A 23083-nucleotide genomic window follows, 5' to 3' on the forward strand; every position below is an offset into this window, starting at 1 on the left:
CACCCCAAACCATAATTGAACCTCCGCCAAAAGCCTGGGTTTCTTGTAGAATCCAAAAAGGCGCTCGCCTGGTCTTCTGCAGACTCCAACACGTCCATCAACATGATTTAAAAAAATCGGGACTCATCAGTAAAATTCACGTTACTCCAATGTGCTTGTGCCATGGTCCAATTAATATGTTCTTCTGCAAACAGACTACCTCAGATCATTTCAGTGAGGGCCGCGCAGTCCACGTGTGCAATGTGTGCGCCGCACACAGGCGCCAGTAATAAAGGGGCGCCACTAGAGTTTTCACAGAAATTTTAGGTGGGTCAAAATAACACTTACCCATTTTTTCAGCTTCTACCAAACGGGATATTATAAAACAACACTTTGCAAGTCTGGCATTAAAACATTTACCTAATACACGTTGGTCCAGAAGAATTGATGCTTTAAAGCCATTATACATAAATTTGTCAGAAATTTATTATGCTTTATAGATAAAATATCAACATTTACATTCATATGCTCAGTTGCTCCGTCTATATACTTATGGTATAAAGTTTTGATCCAAAATTGTTCAATCAAAAACAATGAACATGCAGCAGGCATTAAATTCTTTACAAGAGATAAAACAATTGTTGCTCGAGTTTCGGACAGATAGCAAATTTAATGATGTTATTACTACAGAAAATTAAACTGCAGAGAAACCGGATGTGGAGCCCAGTTATCAACCAGCCACACAGTTACGGCATTGGAAAAAATGCTGACAGTTCGATTAAGAACATAAAGATGAACAGATTTTGGATCCTAAAATGCCATACAAAGTTAATTTCTTTTATTTTGTTCTCGGGCAAGCATTAATATCAGTAAATGAGATTTTCATATTGGAAAATCATGTTAATTTTTTCAAATTTTTAATAATTTAAACGACAGTACAGAAAACTCACAATTACAACTTTTGTGTAGAAATTTGGAAAAAAACTAACATTTAAGATTTAATGATCATCTAGAATCTATGTAGATATATAGGGTGAGGCAGATAACTGGCCTATTAGAAATATCTCGAGAACCAAAGGCAACAGAATCATGAAAATTGGAATAAAGGGGTTTTGAAGGATGATCTCTTAAATGAAAATATTTTCATCTCTTTGCAACTTCCGGTTATACCGGAAGTTGCTTATAACTTCGTTTTTTTAAATGGGACACCCTGTATATTTTTACATTTTTGGATTCTCTTCGATGTCTTCTTTCTTAAAATATGAGGTTTTGTAATATTATACAGGGTATTTTAAAAGATAATTACGTTTTTTTTATTAATTTCGTAGCAATATTCACACCCTGTAGAATTGTAGTAGTTTGACATCTAAAACTCTACTTACGTTCAAATGATTTTAATATACTCTACTATTGTTAAGAATCATTAGTATAGCTAAATTTTTAATTTTAGTATACAAGGTTGGCCGAAACTCGGAATGAGTATTTTCTGAGTTATCTTAAATGGAACACCCTATATTTTTGTATTGTAGTGAAATGATATTTTATAGTACTTTTTTATTTCTTAAGCATTCCCTATACCTAACTGTTTTAATTTGTGAGTTATTGGTGATTCAAGCTAAACATTAATTGAAACAAAAAATACGTACAATTTTATTAGGTTGGCCGTGAAAACACTCAATCCCAAATAATTTTTCAGAAATAAATACATATTAATTCAGACTGGTCCTTAAAATTACCAATAATGGTTTAGCTATCAAAATACCTACGTAGTTAAGATTGTTGGTGCGATTAACAATTAAGCACAAATTAAAGCAGTTAGGTATAGGGAATGCTTAAGAAATAAAAAAGTACCATAAAATATCATTTCATTACAATACTAAAATACAGGGTGTTCCATTTAAGAAAACTCAGAAAATACTCATTGCAAGTTTCGACCAACCCTGTATACTAAAATTAAAAATTTAGCTATACTAATGATTCTTAACAATAGTAGAGTATATTAAAATTCATTTGAACTTAAGTAGAGTTTTAGATGTCAAACTACTACAATTCTACAGGGTGTTAATTTTGCTACGAAATTAATAAAAAAAACGTAATTATCTTTTAAAACACCCTGTATAATATTACAAAACCTCATATTTTAATAAAGAAGACATCGAAGAGAATCCAAAAATGTAAAAATATACAGGGTGTCCCATTAAAAAAAACGAAGTTATAAGCAACTTCCGGTATAACCGGAAGTTGCAAAGAGATGAAAATATTTTCATTTAATAGATCATCCTTCAAAACCCCTTTATTCCAATTTTCATGATTCTGTTGCCTTTAGTTCTCGAGATATTTGTAATAGGCCCTTTATCTGCCTCACCCTGTATAGAGGGAGACGATTTGTTTAAAGAATTGTATGAATTATACAGCTTCGGCCTTTGTTAAAAGATTTAAATAATGATGTTTGTAAAATTTTAAAATATATGTTTTTAAAGAAATTAACTGTTTCTTCTTCTTGATGTGCCTAGCCGTGACGAATGTTGGCGATCATTATGGAAATCTTTATCTTAGCTGCAGCTAGTCCACGGGATTTTAAGAATTATACGGTAGGTATAACCACATCTCAAATCTTCCAATTTTCTGCACATATCTTCGTTCAAGGTCCACAATTCAACACAATAAAAAAGGACAGAGACAGCATTCTTACTTTTATACCAAGAGAGAGGTTGTTGCTCTTGAAGAAACTCCCCATACGGTTGAAGCTTTTACAATGCGCGCTTTTTCATTTTATTATGGTGCCGAGGTAGTTATGTGCGTCACTCTTTCTACAGTAGGGATGGCGGTTTTTGACAAAACACCGGTTTTCGGTTATACCGTTTTTTTTTTGGCTTACGGTTTAACCTGGCGGTTATAACCGGCCAAAAAAACCGGTTTTTGGAAAAACCGGTTTTCGGTTTTTTTAATCCAATAGGTTACAAAGTTACATTTACACTTTAGTTTGCGATACTCCATTCGACTCGATATGAATATGATCAAAATTAGTACTATCGAAAGAACATGTACTACTTTTAACACGTTTGTATATTTGTAGAATAGGTACATTTTAACTCATTTAATACTTCCTGTATGAGTGTATCGTTTTGAAAACGTAGCGAAATTCTTGGAGATTAGTATTCGCAATCAGTAATTCGATATTCATAGTCAGAGCATTATTTTTGGTAATCAGAAAAAGTCATTCGCCCACTTTCAATGTCAAGAGTTAAGTGTGAAAATAGATGATGTTTGCGTCTAATTCAACCAGATCATTTCTTATGTAAATATTATGATTATAAATACCTTTTCAAGGAAAAAGTACAATAAAACTTAATAATTGTTTCTGGCTGATGTGAGATTGCACTTTCAGTTTGCTTCTGTATTTTATAAAATAAAATAAAATTTGAATTATGGTTTTGTTTGGAATAATTACTTGAGAATAATAATTATGATTGGGATCCGAAATAATACCTAACCTAATCCTAATCACCGTAAAAACCTAATAACCGGTTTTTACTTTAAAAAGAAAAAACCGATTATAACAGGGACAAAAAAACAACCGGTAAAACCGGTTATTGCGAAGTAAAAAAAACCGGTTTTAGGTTTAAACCGGTAGGTTTTTCCCATCCCTATTCTACAGAGGTTTAGTTGATTTAGAGTTGCCCTTCTGTTATCTTTTTCTTGCCAATGATCATAAACTTTGTCTTCATTACGTTTATATTGAGTCTTGAGTCCATATTGTTGACTGTAATATGTGATTCTGTTCATAAGTACTTGTAGGTCTTCTACGTTGTCCGCAAATATTATGGTGTCATCTGCATAGCTGATGTTATTTAGCAGGTACCCGTTTAGTAGAATTCCTTTTTCAGTTTCGTTCAAAGCTTCAATAAATATTCTTGTAGAGTAGAGATTGAAAATTAGAGGGTAGAAAATATAACCTTGCCTCACTCCACGCATGATTTTTACGTATTCGGTGTGTTCACCTCAACTCTGAGGTTTGCAGTCTCATTCCAGTAAATTTTTCTAATTATATTTTCAGATTTTAGTTGTCAATTTTTGTTTCTTTTCGTATTTACGTTATTTTGGCGGCTGTACCTACTAGATCAAACGCTATCTGGTAATCAACCAGATAGATATGCGTATATGTCGCAATTGAAGTCTCTGCATCTCTGAAATAACACTTCTATTGAGAACTGGAACAATACTTGAAATAACTTAAGTTTAGCAAATAGCCCAAATTTAAAAATAGCTCTTCGCATTCTGCCCATATCTGTTGCCACGGCTAAACGATCTCTTTCTAAACTGAAACTTATAAAACATTATTTAAGATCGACCATCAGTCAAGGGCGGTTTACAAATTTATCTATCATCTCTATAGAGTCGTCAATATTAGATTATATTCACCATGTTGATGGTTTATCGAATTGCCTGGAAGAAATTGGTGAAACAAATGCAGATAAGCAGAATAAAACGAGATCAAAGCTTTGTTTGTGATCGATCGAGGCAGCAACGGCTTTGGATGTGTGGAGGTAGAGAACAATCAAAAAACTGTATGGTGAAAAAAGTTTTACACGAAAAATTGATTTACTTAGGACTCTCATAAGTTTGCGGCTGGATAATAATTGGGACATTATGGAGCAATTATGTTGGGCAGATAATTGAAACAAGCCAAAAATTAACTCGGATGCGTATTTTTGGGCGCCATTAAATGTTTTGCACACAGGCGCTAACACGTGCTGGCGCGGCACTGATTTCAGTAAACGCATGGCTGTTGCCCACAACGCCGTAGCCAAAGTGTATCAACATCAATTTTTATTATTTTTTGTTTTTCTAACCAGGGCCGTCTCAACCCGGGGGTGCAAGGGGTGCGAGGCACCCGGGCGCCAATCCAAGGGGCACAAGCCGAACATTTGCTAGGCTTAAACTTACGCTTTTTGTCCTTTTAAAATTTTCAAAATTCCTTTAAAAAAACTACAAATAACAAAAATATACAAGTGCGCTTTCGGTATTTTTTTCAAAGGCTATTAATGCTTACTACACCTATGATTTGTGGAGGACATAACAACAAAAATACAAAAATAGACGGTTTAGTTTTTTTTTGTATTTTTACTAATGCCATACTCTGTATAAGAGTACAAAGACTCGTTTCATATAGTTTCTCTGAACCGCATTTTTGGAATATTTCCCAGCGGTGCCTGTTGATATTTTGATATCTAGGTCAACAGAAAACTAGAATCGAGTCGCCATTTATTTCACATAACAACAAAAGTTGCCAAACTTAAATGGAGCTTTGCAGGCCACACTGTTAGACAAAAAGACCAACGTTGGAATGCCACGATACAACATTGGAGACCTTACCAAAGTAAACGACCGAGAGGAAGACCACAGATGAGATGGGTTGATGATATTAAAAGAGTAGCCGGAACGAATTGGAAATATGTTGCTCAGGATAGAGACCGATGGAAGGAGTTGGGAGAGGCCTATGTCCAAACGTGGACGATAGAAGGCTAAGAAGAAGAAGAAGACACCTATGATATGCAAATGAAATATGCAACCCATTTAGATTATTCCAAAAATAACTTCAAAAAGGTGACTCGTAATTTTAACCAATATTGAATGTCGAATTTCACACAAGGTACAACTTACTATTATTGTTGTTAGGTTCGTTTATCTCAATTCGTCAACAAAGCTTGTCGAAGTTAGAGAGAATTTTCTAGGTTTTTTACCGGTTACTGATACTACCAGACAAGGATTATCTAATTATTTATTAGAATTTTTGAAATTAATGAATATTGATTTTGATGATTTACGAGGCCAAGGGTATGATAATGGGGCAAGTATGAGACGCAAAAATGTTGGCCTTCAAAAAAAATTTTTGACATGAATCCTCGTGCGTTTTATGTTCCTTGTGCGGCTGACAGCCTTAATTTAGTGCTAAATGATGCTGCTAAATGCTCATTGGAAATAACAAATTTTTTTCAATTGTTCAAGAAATGTATGTTTTTTTGCATCAACATTACGGTGGAATTACCTTTAAATTAAAACCGCTTTCAAAGACGCGATGGGAGAGTAGAATTGACTCATTAAAAATATACTTCGTTTTAATATGGGAAAATTTACGATGCATTATACTGAATTTTTGACAACAAGTACGACAATGACATAAGAAACATCGCAAGCTCATTGATGACAAACTTAAAGAACTAATAAAAAATAAAAAATAAAAAATAACCATTTTCAATTTCGTTGCAAAACGAAAATACAGCCGAACCATATTCCAGTCCAATCAGAGAGTGCTGCAAGCACCTCTACCGGTTTCGAAACTTATTAGTCTCTCATCAGGAGGCACATATGCTGCTCTCCCTGATCCAACCAAAACAAACCCCAGCGTGCAGTCCCGAATTGCAACGAACGAAATGGCATAGATGCCCTAGCGGCAACTGCTAGCAAAAGACTAAGTTTTCACTCTAATGGCACATAACATATCCCACCAGAATGAAAACAATGGGAACCTTCTCTGGTTACACCTCTGAGGCTTCTACAATTTGCAAGCCATACGGATGCTGAGACTAAGGAAGATGAGGGAATTCTACAATTTACAATTCACGTCACATCTGCTCAGCGCGGTAAAGTTCCACCAGCGCGGTTATTCATTTTTTATTTACATTTACTCTGTGTGGAGTATGAAGGGAACCAGTCTCGTTGGAACTTTACCGCGCTGAGCAGATGTGACGTGAATTGTAAATTGTAGAATTCCCTCATCTTCCTTAGTCTCAGCATCCGTATGGCTTGCAAATTGTAGAAGCCTCGGAGGTGTAACCAGAGAAGGTTCCCATTGTTTTCATTCTGGTGGGATATGTTATGTGCCATTAGAGTGAAAACTTAGTCTTTTGCTAGCAGTTGCCGCTAGGGCATTTATGCCATTTCGTTCGTTGCAATTCGGGACTGCACGCTGGGGTTTGTTTTGGTTGGATCAGGGAGAGCAGCATATGTGCCTCCTGATGAGAGACTAATAAGTTTCGAAACCGGTAGAGGTGCTTGCAGCACTCTCTGATTGGACTGGAATATGGTTCGGCTGTATTTTCGTTTTGCAACGAAATTGAAAATGGTTATTCATTTTTTATTTACATTTACTCTGTGTGGAGTATGAAGGGAACTAGTCTCGTTGGAACTTTACCGCGCTGAGCAGATGTGACGTGAATTGTAAATTGTAGAATTCCCTCATATTCCTTAGTCTCAGCATCCGTATGGCTTGCAAATTGTTAAAGAACTAAGTTTATCTGCTCTGTCGTAAAATATTTTAGCAAAGGTCAATATTGTCAGTAAAACTTTGCAAACGCGGGATATTATTATTTTGGCAGCTGTTAAGATGCTTGATCAACTTAGTAAAGATTTAGCCAACAAGCGCACCGACACTGCGTTTGAGCATATATTGCTAAAAAAACTCGATTGCGAAACTAAATTTTCTGAAACTGTTCGTCCGCGTGCCCGAAAAAGACATTTCAATTACGAGGCTGCAGACAAGCCTCTGTTAGACCCAAAACAAAATTTTAAAGTTAACTTCTATTATTATTTATTGGACATTGCCATTGCAAAATTAAATGAAAGATTTGAAATGTTAAGGGAACATAATCATAATTATCGTTCTTGGAAAATATATTGAGTTGGAGAAACTCCGAAGAAAACTTAAAAAACACACAATGTTTAATTTACAAAAAAAACTAGCGCATGAAAATAGATCTGACATAGGTAGATGATGAAGAACTATTCCATGAGTTAGAATTGTTACCAATATTTTTATAAATATAGACACAACTCCACTCGATATTTTAAGTTATATAATCTAATAATTTACTCTCCGTTTTCCCAAATATTTCGAAAGATATGTTTAACACTTCCAGTAACAGTAGCTGAAGGAGAAAGGTCTTTTTCTAAACTTAAATTAATCAAAAATTTTCTGCGCTCAACAATGGGCCAAGACAGATGAACAAACCTGGCTTTAATAAGTAGAAAAGCAAGTAAAAAGTATCACCGAAGTAATAAATACTTTTGCTAAGTTAAAAGCTATAAAAGTTGACTTTGATATAATATAATGCTATAAAATTGATCTTTTTTGAATACTCAAACCATGTTTTTTTTAATTGATGGATTCGACGGATTTTAAAATCGATGCATTTTAAAATATAAATAAAGAAAGCAAACATAATTATTTTTAATTTTTGCGTACCTATAACCTATATTATAATCTTCTGACAAAAGTGGGCGCAAAGATGAGTCTCGCACCCCGGCGCCGTGTATGCTTAAGACGGCCCTGTTTCTAACCAATAACCTTCTCAAAAACATTGGCGGTTATACACGATTGAAATACAATTTTTCTTATTAATATTTTTGATTATTTCATTAATAGGAGATTCTGATCAATAGAAAGCTACAGAAATCTGAATTAAATCGATAATTTTTGATAATTGCCCGTCGTTAAGTATATTACGTCAGATGCCCTTCGTTGCTACGAAAAAATACATTCAGTGACATTAATGACAATTAATGTTTTAAAAATTATAAAAGTGATGACTTTCAATCGTCAAATATTTATAAAAACTTTTTGTTTAATTGTACTAATTTGTACTTACATAAATAAATTACAATAAAATTTTGGTTTGAACAGTTTTATTCATGAAATAATCGCAACAAATTGCACTCGAACTCTAAAATTAATATAGAATTTTAGAGCTCTTGTGCAATTACTACTGAAAACATTCATAAACACAATATTTTTCCTTTTCGTAAGTATTTCCAAGGATCTTAATCTAACCCTTTTGTTTCTTACGTAGTTTAAAGAGAGAAACAGAAAGAGTTAGAACGGGTAAAACGATAACAATGGATCGGTAATGTTATCTTTTTTCTGTTTATTGAAAACCGTTAATATAAGTTATTTTTTTATCTCTGGAAGCGCTGAAATTGATTGATCATCAAATTGTCACGATCCCCAAACAAGATAATTAAAAAGTCAAGCGTAAACGACAACATTCTAAATTAATTTTGTTTTTCTTATCATTGAATTTAACGTCAATCAAAGAACGGCCATTCTTCCGCCCAGTCATTTTTATTTTCATTGTTTTGTCAACGTAGTGAAATTAAATTAATTTAATAAGTACGAGTATAGGCTTTTCGTCCATCGCACTAAAAATAATTAATTGGGTGTAAATAGTTGATAAAAATTTCTCGGTAGCTAGTTTCTGATAGAGCACAGTAGCGGCTCAGATCACATAAATCTTATTCTAGAATAGTATTTCGTAATATGAAGTGGTAATGGCTAATGTTACGGAATAAAAAATTTACTAATAGTCTGGGCTGATTAATTATCGGAGAATAGGCCATTTTTGGGAAAAGTTATTTACCAGCAATTTTATTGCTGGAATCGAAGCTTATGATTATATAAGGTTTGTTCTAGCAAACAGTCAAACTAGTCAGAAACCGTCAGCAAACAGTTGGTCAGTGAGAGAGCATAATACAGTCACCAATGCTATCCCCTCTACTCGCGCTGGTCCGCTATTCGCTGATGGTTTCAAACCGTTTGAAACTGATGCTAGAACAAACCTATATATTAATAATATAGGTATGCAAAGTCCGCAGATAGTGTGCTACTTTTTTATAAACAAAATGTCGCCCGAAAATCGTGTTTTTTTAAATTATTGCTCTATAACTCCGAAGATTTTAATTTTACAACAAAAACACTCAAATAAAAATTCACCGCAATTAAATTCTGCATAGAGATATGTTTTTTTTCGATCTGCTCCGACGAAAATTTTCCTTGGAAAATCCGGGTTTTCCCAACAAAATCTTTAATTTTCAAATAAAGTTTTAGATAAGTAATTATCTACCAATAATTAAATAATTTGGTGACTTCAAAAGCCTTCTTGGTTTGGATTATAGTTCCAGAAACTGGTGAAAATTTATCGAATATTTTAGCAACAATTGAATTGTTAATTAATAATTTACGGTAGCAATAATAACCAAAATAATTATGGTAGACTGATCAAACTTTGAAATCTTATAAAGATGAGATGCCTATTTAACATTTTGTCGACAAAATATAAATTTTTTATTTTTTAGCATAATCTTTAAATGTTAAAAAAATAGTTATAAACAAATTAACGTTTATCAGAAAGTTTTTATTATATTCTAATTTTAAAAAATAGTTAAAATGCGATTTCAAATATCTTGAAAATGAATGTTTTAAAACTTTTTTACAACAATTTGCAAAAAAGTTATGAAACATCAAAGTAAACATACGATACTGCGTTGTTATAATTTTTTTTAATTCTTTCAAAGCGTGAAAGTGAGTTTTAAGTACAAGCTAATTACTTACAAAAAATATCGATTATTAGTTTAAGGGTTATATTTTAATTAAAGATTATAAATATTTTTTTTGTAATTTACACGCGAGAAATTAGACTAATACCATTGTATAACTAGACCGGTACCGTAGAGACCAGTGTAGATAGACAATGCTAATACAGTACCGTAGCTATGTATTATGTATTATACCCGTCCACATACACAACTCGCGCGAGTTTAAAGCGTGTCAGTCGCTTCGAGTAAACATCTCCGGCTCTGTATCAAGCCTACTTTCGCGCTAAAAATTACAAAAAAAAAAGTATTTTAATCTTTGATTATTTGTATTTTGATAATTCCTAAAAGGTACATAAAAATATTCCTAAAAAGTATACCTAAAAGTGTTTGATATTCTTTGTGAGTAATTAGACTGTACCACAGACTCACTTTAAAGCTTTGAATTGTTGCTAAAATATTGGTTTAATTTTCACCGGCTTCTGCAGTTATAATCTATACCAAGAAAGCTTTTATCTCACCAAGTTATTTAATTATTGATAACTAATTACTTGCCCAAAAAATTTATTTGAAAATTCGATATTTTGTTGGGAAAACCCACATTTTCTGAGGAAAATTTTCGTCGGAGCAAATCGGGAAAAACATGCCTATATGTAGAATTATTTTATTTGAGTGTTTTTGGTGTAAAGTTAAAATCTTCGGAGTTATAGACCAATAATTGAAAAAACACGATTTGGGGGCTCCATTTTGTTAATAAAAAAAGTAGCACACTATCTGCGGACTTTGCATACCTATATTATTAATATATAGGATCATAATATTCGATTCCAGCAATGAAATTGCTGGTAAATAACCTTTCTTTGTACTTTACTAATTAGACCAGCGTATTATAACTATTTTTTTTTCAAAATTTAATAATTAGATATGCAAAAAAAACGAAAAATTTATATTTTGTCGATAAAATATTAAATAAGCATCTCATCTTTATAATCTTTATAAGTTTGATCAATGTACCATGATTATTTTGGTTATTATTGCGATCGTAAATTGTTAATTAACAATTGAATTGTTGCTAAAATATTCATTTAATTTTCACCGGCTTCTGGAATTACAATCTATACCAAAAAAGCTTTGATGTCACTAAGTTATTTAATTATTGATAAATAATTACTTACCTAAAATTTATTTGAAAATTAGAGTTTTTGTTGGGAAAACCCGCATTTTCCGAGGAAAATTTTCGTCGGAACCAGTCTGGAATGAGGCGGTAGAGATACATGCCTACAGGGGGCTCATGACACTAGTGGACAGAACAAATCTGCTGCGAGTGGCATGCGATACAGGACTGTGTCTGCCGCAGCCTTGTGGGCCATCACTGGATGTGTTCCGCTGCATGTGTTGGTAGTGAAAAGAAAAGAACTATATGAGAGAAGAGGCCTAGAGCTCACTATGGCCGAGAGAAGACAGGAAAGAGAAAGGACAATTGAAAGATGGGAAGAAGAATTGAACAACACGGAGCATGTGGCACAGTGGACAAAGATGCTGCTCCCGAACCTAAAATATTGGGTGGACTGTAGTCACAGGCTCCTGGATTATTTCCTAACGCAGGTGCTCACAGGACACGGGTGTCTTAGAGCCTACCTATCTAGGTTCGGAAAGGCTGATACTGATGAATGCCTATACTGCAGACACCAGGACACTGTTACACATACGATGCTAGAGTGCAACAGATAGATAGTAGAAAGGAACAGAATGGAAAGAGAGACAGGTGTAAATTTTTCGACAGTGTAATGAAGGTAAAGTGCTTCGGAAGTGATGTCGACCTTGTAGCGGCCATTCCTTTTTCGGAACGCTGGATGACAGAGGAGGGTCTGGTTTGGCAGGTAGGCATTCGACATAGCCTCGGCGACAAGAGGGCGTTTTAAAGTACCTCGGGAACTATTGCTAGGGCTACAAAGAATGAATCCTGCACTAAGGCCAGTAAGGCGGCGTTTTTGACTGAGATGTCTTCCCATGTCTGAGATGAAGATTCCAGACCCTCCCTCTTTAAAGATGATGAAAAAGGTAGGTACCTATTCGACTATTCCATTTTGACTGCGCGTCTACCAAAGGGCGCCAGGACGTTGACTGCACACGGGCGCTACATGGGCTAGAGCCGCCTCTGGCAGTAGTATATTGCTTAAGTCGCTTTAATGGCTTAGCGATATCTGAAAACTTCTTAATGAACCTCGGATAGCCCTAGTACATAGCCCAAGAAAACTTCTAACTTAATGTTTATCAGTGGGTTTTGGCCACTCCTTAATGGAATCGATATTTCCTATATCTAAGGTTACTCCTTTGCTGACTATATGATCCCAGTGATTGACTTTACCTTTAAATCCCACTTCTTGGGATTTACCATCAATCGGGCAGTTTTAATTTGATTAAAAATTCTTCAGATGGTTTTCAAAAGTCTCGCCCAAGACGATTATGTCCTCTGGATACACCAGACATATTTTCCGAGATAACCCTATCAACACATTTTCCATAAGCTTCTTGAATTACTACAATCCAAATACTGTGGTGAAAAAGCTGTCATCTCCTTATGTACTGGGTCCATTTCTACCTGCCAATATCAAGACGTCTCAAAGTAGAAAACAATTTATTTCCAGCCTATGTATGCAACGTGTTGTCGATCCGAGGCAAAGGATAACTATATTTCTTGGTAACATTGTTCAACAAACGGTAGTTCACAAATAATCTCGCAGTTCCGTCTTTCTTCTTGACCAGGAACAAAAGAGAAACCCATGAGCTGGTAGAAGGTGTTCTATGTAATAGAACTAAAGGAACATGATTAACTTTAGTGGTATATTAAGCTCGTTTATCCTTTTCTTTGTTAATTAATAAACTCTCTGTTTTGGAAATAAGGTGTTTATGATTTATTTTTTCAAAATTTAAAGTATCGACTCAGACTTTCTACCAACGTTCCTTACGTATTTTGAACATTCATAATTATCTTATATTAGGTACATTCATCTTCTTCATTATTTCCCTGATTAATTGCTACAATATTTCTTCATATTAATTCCCATTTGTACATTCACGAGCCACCTCTGTACTGGTGATAAAATATAGAGAAGAGCATTTCTTTTATTAAGAGACTTTCATTATCATTAACATTTTAATTTAATATAATGTATCTAAATATTTTTCCATTAAAGGAATTAAAGTCCATTTAAAGCGCAATATTTTAGAGAGCCTTTTGTTTATTAAGAAAAACATTTCTTATTTTTAATACAATTAATTCATTAATGTAAAACTGTAAAAAAATATTATCACATTAAGAAAAAGAAAATGCCGTGTAAATAATATATAGCAGGACAAAAATTCTGGACACTTGAATTTTTGGTGAATATCATTTTCTTTGTGTGTGTGAATTTGATGGCCATGGCCGAGCCAGTTAGCCACACGTTTTGTTATTTTAAAAACAATTTTTTTTTCAATCAGAGAAATTTTTTGTATTTCTAACTCTAAATACATAACAAACTAACATATTACAATTATTATCTAAATAATACACTGTTTTGGTTGTAAATATTTTTTTGTAAATATTTATTTTTTTGTATTTTTTTATTATATTTTTAATTTGTTTTTTTTTATTATTTTTTATTATTATTTTTTATTAATTGTTTTTTTTTTATTACGCTAAGACATAAACCCATTTCAACATCTGGAGGTTTACATCTTCTTAGTTTTTTTCTCTTTTTTTGTTTTTTTTTTGTTTTTTTGCTTTTTTTCTCTTCTTTTTGCTTTTTTTATGAAAATTATTTGAATTTAATAATAAACAAAATTTCATCCGGGTCATCTGTTACCCAGAAACTCACGTATTTAAACAACTCTCACGTGTTGTCTTTATATTGTGTCTGCCATGTATATTTGGTAATAGATTTGACTCCAGAAGTTCTACCGGTGATATGGTTCGAATGGTTCTACCATTCGAACAGCCTCTATTCAGCTTTTGAGCAGGTTTTGAACATCTTTAAACATATCTTGAACAGGAAGACCTGTGCAAGATCTGTTCCAGATCTATTCAAAGGTGTTCAAGACCTGTTCAAAGCTGTTCAAGACCTGTTCAAATGCTGATCAGAGGCAGTTCAAATGGTGACTATCACTGTTGTGAGTCAGAGGTCAAAAGTCAAAGGATTCTGAAGTGGCTATCTTTCAATTCTGTTCTATTGAAAGTCTTCTCATAGTCGATGAAACACGTTCTATACACGTCTTTTTAGTATAAGAGCTGTGAGACATTTTTGAGTAGGTATTTTAGGCAACCTGAAAATTTTTCAGGTGACTCTCCTATGATAGCCTAATACAAAAATGCCGGTCTGGCTGGAGGGTAGCGCTTATTTTCCCCAAAAATCCCCCCAAAGTTAAAAAAGGGTAAAAATTGTTATTACAAAAAATATCATTGATATGACTTGAAAGTAAATTTAAATATTCAAATATAAAGAAAATAAACAGGCCAGGCGATTTGAGAGCGATTTTAACTCTGCAAGATACTTGCATGGGCGCCCCAGGATTATTTTCAGGGGTGCATCTGAACTTCAGAAGATTTCATCTGAATCTGTACATACTATTAACGAGTATAAAATATACAACTATACATGCATAGCTATCTACATTCCTTCCGGACAGGGAGGTGCAATTGTTATTTTGACAGGGTATTTTTTAATTTTAAAAATAAATATTCTACAAAAGACAGGATTTTTTGGTGAAATTTTCCAATTGCCATGTGATCAAACAAATTACGCGTTGCATATAAATGAAAAGCGCTATAAGTAAGCAGCAGTGTGAGAAAGAGCGTATACCGATAGCTATTTGCGTCCTCTGTTGTAGTTGAGTGAGTCCGTTCGCTCAAGAAAATCACGTGACCTGGCGATATCCATGTTGTTGTGCCTCGAAACGTTAGAGTAATTATTATATATATTATAGTTTTTTAAGTAATTTTTCTTAACTGAAGGAAAATAATACGCACTGTAAATAGATTTTGCAAATATGATAGAAAAAGGCAAATTTATTATTATAAATATATAGGTAGAAAATATAAAACTATAAAATAAATTAATTCGGTGTCCGAATCTTGTACTTCTTCTTCAAACTCCTCATCTGAGCTTAAATGTTCATTCTGTTCTGCTTCGTCAGACTCCCCTCGAGACTCAGATTCCTCATCTACATGATCTGTAAATAGTTGTAATATGTATTCTCTGTCCTTTTATACGGATTCGAAGCCTGGACAATCACGGGCGCATCTGAAGAAGGACTTACCATTGTTGAGATGTGGTGTTATCGAATAATGTAAAAAATATCATGGACACAACACTTAACACACACGGAAACATTAAGAAAGATGAAAAAGGCAAAAGAAATACTCAACACTATGAAGGAAAGAAAAATGAGCTAAAATAAATATTCATTCTCTTCTCCTTCGTCAGACTCCCCTCGAGATTCAGATTCTTCTACCTGATCTGTAAATAGTTGTAAGTATTTAGAATTAATGAAAAATCACCAATGCTTAATACTTTTCCTTATATAACCAATCACATCACGTTTTTTATTTCTTAGTGTAGGTAAGACCAAAGTAGCTCATGTTTCTTTCCTTCATAGTGTTGAGTATTTCTTTTGCCTTTTTTATCTTTATTAATGTTTCCGTGTTTGTTACGTGTGTCCATGATATATTTAACATTATTCGATAACTCCACATCTCAACAACGGCAAGTCTTTCTTCAGATGCGCCCGTGATTGTCCAGGCTTCGACTCCGTATAAAAGGGCGGAGAGTACGTAACAACTCAACTAGTTAATCACTAATCAATTTTTAATTAATTCTAAATACATATTACAACTATTTACAGATTATGTAGAAGAGGAATCTGAGTCTCGAGGGGAGTCTGACGTGGAAGAAGAGAATGAATATTTAAGCTCAGCTGAGGAGTTTGAAGAAGAAGTACAAGATTCGGACACAGAATTAATTTATGTAGTTTATAATTTTATACTTTTCTACCTATATATTTATAATAATAAATTTGTCTTTTTCTATCATATTTGCAAAATATATTGTACAGTACGTATTATTTTTCTTTAATTAAGAAAAAGTTACTTAAAAAACTATAATATATTATAACAAATACTCTAACGTTTCGAGGAACAACAACATGGATATCGCCAGGTCACGTGATTTTTCTCGAGCGAACGGACTCGCTCAGCTACAACAGAGGACGCAAACAGCTATCGGTATACGCTCTTTCTCACACTGCTGCTTACCTATAGCGCTTTTCATTTATATGCACGCGTAATTTGTTTGATCACCTCGCAGTTGGAAAATTTCACCAAAAAAAACTGTCTTTTTTAGAATATTTATTTTTAATATTAAAAAAATACCCTGTCAAAATAAAAATTGCACCTCCCTGTCCGGAAGGAATGTACATAGTTATGCATGTATAGTTGTGTATTTTATACTCGTTAATAGTATGTACAGATTCAGATGAAATCTTCTGAAGATCAGATGCATCCCCTGAAAATAATCCTGGGGCGCCCATGCAAGTATCTTGCAGATTTAAAGTCGCCCTCAAATCGCCTGGCCTGTTTATTTTCTTTATATTTGAATATTTAAATTTACTTTAAAGGCACGTCAATGATATTTTTTGTAATAACAATTTTTACCCTTTTGTTTAACTTTGGGGGGGATTTTTGGGGAAAATAACCGCTGCCCTCCAGCCAGACCGGCATTTTTGTATTAGGCTATCATGGAAGAGTCACCTGAAAATTTTTCAGGTTGCCTAAAATACCTACTCAAAAATGTCTCACAGCTCTTGGACCATTTTGTTTATCTCTCCATTTTGGTAATAGAACAGATAGCCCAAAAACCTGATACCACCTCACTATCAAATAACCGCCGAGGACTGGCGGACACAGTGTTTTGGCTCCGACAGAACTGCCTGTTCTAGGAAGAAATAGTGCAGTAGATTCCCCTTGCTTTCTAAACTCATGTGTAAACACTAATTTTATAGTTATTACTATTTCTCCGCTTGTTATCCGTTTCAGGACAATTCTAATACATTTAATCTCTGCTTGTGTTTGGTAATGGTAATTTAGCTGCTGATTTCCATTACTAGATTTTTAGTCCGCTCCGAGTATTTCATTTCGTCGGTACCACCATACTCCAGGGGAATAAGCTAGAAATAGACCATGTTCGGGACACTCAAAGATCCAGGTAGCTGACTACTTTTTTAGTTATTGTAGACCTATAGGAAGAAAACCTACCTGTTTCCTGCCTAGAGTTTATTATTAACAATTTAGTGCAAAAATCGCGAGTTTTTCGATTTTTGGCACCCCATTCAAAAGCTTAATAGTTGACATAAAATTACAAAATTTAATTTTTTAGAACATTAAAAAACCTTCAAAATCCCGATTTTTGAAATTTAAAAAGTTAATTTATTGCTACGCAAACTGCAAAATAAGTGAAAATAGTTATTTGTTAATAACTTTTACTAAAACTACCTTAGAACTTTAGTGTTTCACCCAAAGTTGAAAATTGGGGTACTTAACAAACCCTCAAAATTTAAGACCGATCCATTAATTAGTTTAAGAGTTATTCTAATTGTTTATCCCAGAGACCTTTATTTTGCAATAACATAAGACAGAAAATAATAAAGATAGGGCAATTCTGCGTATGCCAAATGAAAGTAGAAAACTGATACTATCAAAATGTACTAAAAAACGATAAAAAAATTGTCTAATATAGTCAAAAATCCTAATGCCAAATTTGTGAAATTTTGTAATTTATATACATTTAGAATAACTTTAAAAATATTGTCCGTAGAAAAAGTCATTTTACATATTAGAAAAGCTGGTATTTTACACGAATTTTTAAAAATGTAGCTCAATTGGTGACTATTCATGGTAAGTGAAGGGGGATCTGGGAGCCGACAAATAATGCATGAGTTCAAAAACTAAAAACAGCAACTTAAAACTACTATCATTTTCTATATCTCCGGGTCTACTGAATATATTTTGATCGATCTTTTTTAATTTGTATGTAATTTTTCTGTACATTACAAATATGCAATTTGTCTAGACATTTATTAATTAATAAACAGTCTAATTCGTTTAAACAATTTTTGAAGAAATAATTTTTTCCCAAAAATCCATGATTTGAATCATACTATCGCTTTTAATCATAGAAAAAGTTAAGGTATACTTTAACAAATAAATTATCTTCAATAAATAATTATCTAATAGAAATCATTTATTTATTAAAGTGAACTTTAACTTTTTCTGTGATCATTAATGATACTATGATTAAAGAAATAGATTTTTGTAAAAAAAAATATTTTTTCAAGAATTGTTTAAACAAATTAGACTGTTTATTAACTAATAAATTTATAAACAAATTGCACATTTGTAATGTACGTAAAAATTACATACCAATTAAAAAAGAAAGATCAAAATCCATTGAGTTGATCCGGAAATACAGCAAATTATATTCATTTGAAATTGCGTTTTCGGTTTTTTAACTCGCTGTGTTTGTAGGTTCCCCCTAGTAATCCTTTGCACTACATTTAAAAAAAATCGTAGAGGGTGCTGTGAAGGTATAATGTTTGTGCAATTTTTTTAAGAAAAAATACAAATCCCATTCTTCAAAATGGTATTAATGAAATTCCTTAATTATTATAAACAAATTAGCTGTAAATTAAAAAAAAAACATATGGCTAACTTTGTCCCAAATGAGCCCAGGCTAAATTTTTTTATTTTAAAATGCGTGTTAAAATACTATCTTTTCGAATATATAAAAAGATTTTTTCTACGGAAAATATTTTTAAAGTTATTCTAAATGTTTATAAACTACAACATTTTAAAAATTTGGCATTAGGATTTTTGACTATGTTAATTATTCTTTTATATTTTTTAATACATTTTGATATTATCACTCTTCTACTTTCATTTTGCATACTCAGAATTGCTCTATCTTCATTATTTTCTGTCTTATCTTTTTGCAAAATAAAGGTCTCTGGGATAAACAAATATAATAACTCTTAAACTAATTAATGGATCGGTCTTAAATTTTGAGGGTTTGTTAAGTACCCAAATATCCAATTTTGGGTGAAACACTAAAGTTCTAAGGTAGTTTTAGTAAAAGTTATTAACAAATAACCAATTTCACTTATTTTGCAATGTGCGTAGCAACAAATTAACTTTTTAAATTTCAAAAATCGGGATTTTGAAGGTTTTTTAATGTTCTAAAAAATTAAATTTTGTAATTTTATGTCAACTATTTAGTTTTTGAATGGAGTGCAAAAAATCGTAAAAATCGCGATTTTTGCACTAAATTGTTAATAAGTAAAAAACGGACGCGAACTCTAGGCAGGAAACAGGTAGGTTTTCTTCCTATAGGTCTACAATAACTAAAAAAGTAGTTAGCTACTTGGATCTTTGAGTGTTCCGAGAAAATCCTTATTACCCTGGACTACCAATAATGGGAGGCATTCACCTATTCACCTATCTGCCACGTGTGGAAGCGCCCGATTTGGGAATCTAGAAGAAACACCCACACTGCCGATACCAAGACGTCTCAAAGTAGAAATCAATTTACTTCCAGCCAATGTATGCAACTTGTTGTCGATCCAAGGCAGAGGATAACTATATTTCTTGGTAACATTGTTCAACAAACGGTAGTTGACACATAATCTCATAGTTCCGTCTTTCTTCTTGACCAGAACCAAAAGAGAAACACATGAGCTGGTAGAAGATTTTATTTTAATTGTGCCATACCAATTTTCTGTTAAGCCATCTTTTAACGTATACTTTTTATATAAAAGTTTATATGCGTTACATTTTTCAGGCATTCCATCAGAGTTTATCTTTGTTTAACTAATTTTCGGCCTATTATATAAAAATTGTTCTATTCTAGTCTATGACAATATCAAGAGAATCCAGAAGCTGTACGTCAGCAATTTATAATAAAAGTGTGGAGCAAGTCATGTCCTTGAAATATCTACACTAAATTTATAATCAAGATGCATTAGAAATAAACAAACCAAGACAGGTTAAATGCTACTAGGAGCACTCCCGAATCATAATTTACAATGGAACTTTGGAAATCATGATTTGGGATTTACAATGTAGATACATTGTAAATTATGATTTGGGAGTGCTCCTAGTAGGTTTACTGTAAAGAGGCCGAAATCCAGTGGCGTAACTAACGCCAATGCAACCAATGCGGTGCATTGGGGCGCAGGCCTTAGGGGGGCGCAAAAAACTGATATTCTGGAAAAATTTTAGCAAAAAAATATGTTGAAGCAAAACTCCCCGTAGCTTCCCGAAAATAAAAAATGTAAAAAAAATATTCGTGGTATTTTATTCCGTTCACTCACTTCCGTTCAGTCACAACAGAATGTTGGTGACTCTTTTGTTTATTAGTGACTCTATTATCGTTATCTTATCTCCTCGGCGCGACGATTTACATCTGTGTTTATGGCTTTCTCATCACAACTGCTTTTGTTTATTTATCGGTGTTAGCTACAAAGATATTCAGGTAAAATATTTTAGTATTATTTTAGTCACTAGGACAACGTGTCCCTGTCGTGTGTCAGTCCTTGTTATAAGATCGTACGGTTCAGTAGCTTTATTTGTTACATAAAAATACAAAACAAATTTTGTCGGTGTATTTGTTATACAATTAAAATAAGTGGACCGTTTATTTGTGCGTTTTAGTGGATTTAGTGTGAACAAAATGAACGGAAATAAAAGAAAAAGACCTAGTGGTGCTGAGTTGTGCTGAAATGTAGGCAAAGACGATATCAAATGTAATAAAATAAGCAAAATCAGCCACTTGGCTGATTATCTATTGATTAGGAATAAATTTATTGCATCAAGTGTCCCAAACGTAAGTACAGCATTAATAATGTTTCTTACATTACCCGTAACTGTTGCAACTAGTGAAAGATTTTTTTCTAAACTAAAAATAATAAAGAACTACTTAAGGAACTCTATGTCCAATACTAGACTGTGTGATCTTAGTGTAATTAGTATTGAACATGAAAGAGCTCGGTCTTTAGATGTAGAAAAGTTAGCAAGACTGGTCCTAGAAACAAAGAGCCGCAGGGGCTTTGTCAGGGAATAGGAATTAACGTACAGTGTTGTTCCTATGAGCTGTAGGTAGGTTTGAGTAAGAATGCATCATCTAGTAAAATTAATCAAAGTTTGAGAAACGGAACATAAACATTGGGTATATTGTTGCTTGTGATATCATGTATACTATACTGTATAGGGCACTGAATAAATAAAAAATGTTAAGTAAATTAAGTAGTGTGTGTTTTATCGTCCTAAAAAGTACATTAATTAGTAAGTATATAATGTGATCCTTACTTCAGTTATATTATTGGTATTTGGAAATGTTCAGTAACTTAAGGGGCTATCCTAGTGTAAAAGTACGAAATTCATATAAGTACTTTTTTGGGAATTTATAATATAAAGAGTACTGTGCCAATTGTTTTGAAAATTGGCCTAAGCATGTACTATAAAAAGAAGTAAAACAATTGTCATTAAAAAATATTAAAAATTAAATGATTTGTGCGCCAGATACTGGCATCGTGAAAATAAAAAAACATAAGTTATTTCCTATACCATCAACTATGATTTTTGAAAAATATTAAAATTTGGGAAAATGACGAAGTGCTGAAATTTTTTTTAAAATTTGCTAAAACATTTGCAGTTTCAGAAACCGCCAAATTAACATTTTTTATCCGATCAAATACCCCTAGTTGATGGTATAGAAAATAACTTATATTTCAATAATAACTTTGAAATTTCACGTTTCACGGTCTCTATTAGTCCCAATCATTGCAGCAGTGGAACTATGTTTTTATTTTCACGGTGCAATGCTCATGCAAATTTTCAAAACAGCTGGTACAGTTCTTTTTATTTTAGAAATTAAAAAAAGGTATGTGAATTTCGTACTTTTACACTAGGATAGCCCCTTAATTTTACTTTCAATTAATTTTTTGAATAATAACTTTTTAATAATTAACTTTAAAATTACTGTTATATTTCTTTGTTTAATCTTTCTCTGGAGAAATGTCGTTGTTAGTTTCGTTGGAGGTTGGGGGGGGGGGCGTAGAGTGGAGAATAAGTCTGGGAATAGGGGCGCACGAGGAATACTTGCATTGGGGCGCAAGTCAGACTAGTTACGCCACTGCCGAAATCATTAGACCGAAAGCAGTAGACTGAAAGCAGTAGACCGAACTCATTAGACCGAAAACCACTTTACCGAAACCTCACTAAACCGAACAGTAGGAGACCGAAAAGCAGGAGCAAATTAGAAACAAATAAAATTTACCCTTAATTTCTTTTTACTTGTCGCAGTAAAAGAGATAACACAAATATAAAATTACAACTAAATGTTATTTGCATGGTTATTAGAAACAGTTAAAATGGTGTTAACGTCACTCTGCCCTTAATTTATTTTTACTTTCACTAATCTGTACAGAGTAACAATTTACACAGTCTATATATAAATTAATACAAAAAAAATATAATAAACACAAAGACAGATATACAAAATCTTAGCATGATTTCCTGCAATCTTTTTTAATTTATGTACGATTGCGGTCTAATGCTGTACTGTCTAGTGAGGTTTCGGTAAAGTGCTTTTCGGTCCAATGAGTTCGGTCTACTGCTTTCGGTCTAATGATTTCGGTCTAATTGTCG

Source organism: Diabrotica virgifera, chromosome 6 (genome assembly GCF_917563875.1).
Source record: "Diabrotica virgifera virgifera chromosome 6, PGI_DIABVI_V3a".
Lineage (NCBI taxonomy): Eukaryota > Metazoa > Arthropoda > Insecta > Coleoptera > Chrysomelidae > Diabrotica > Diabrotica virgifera.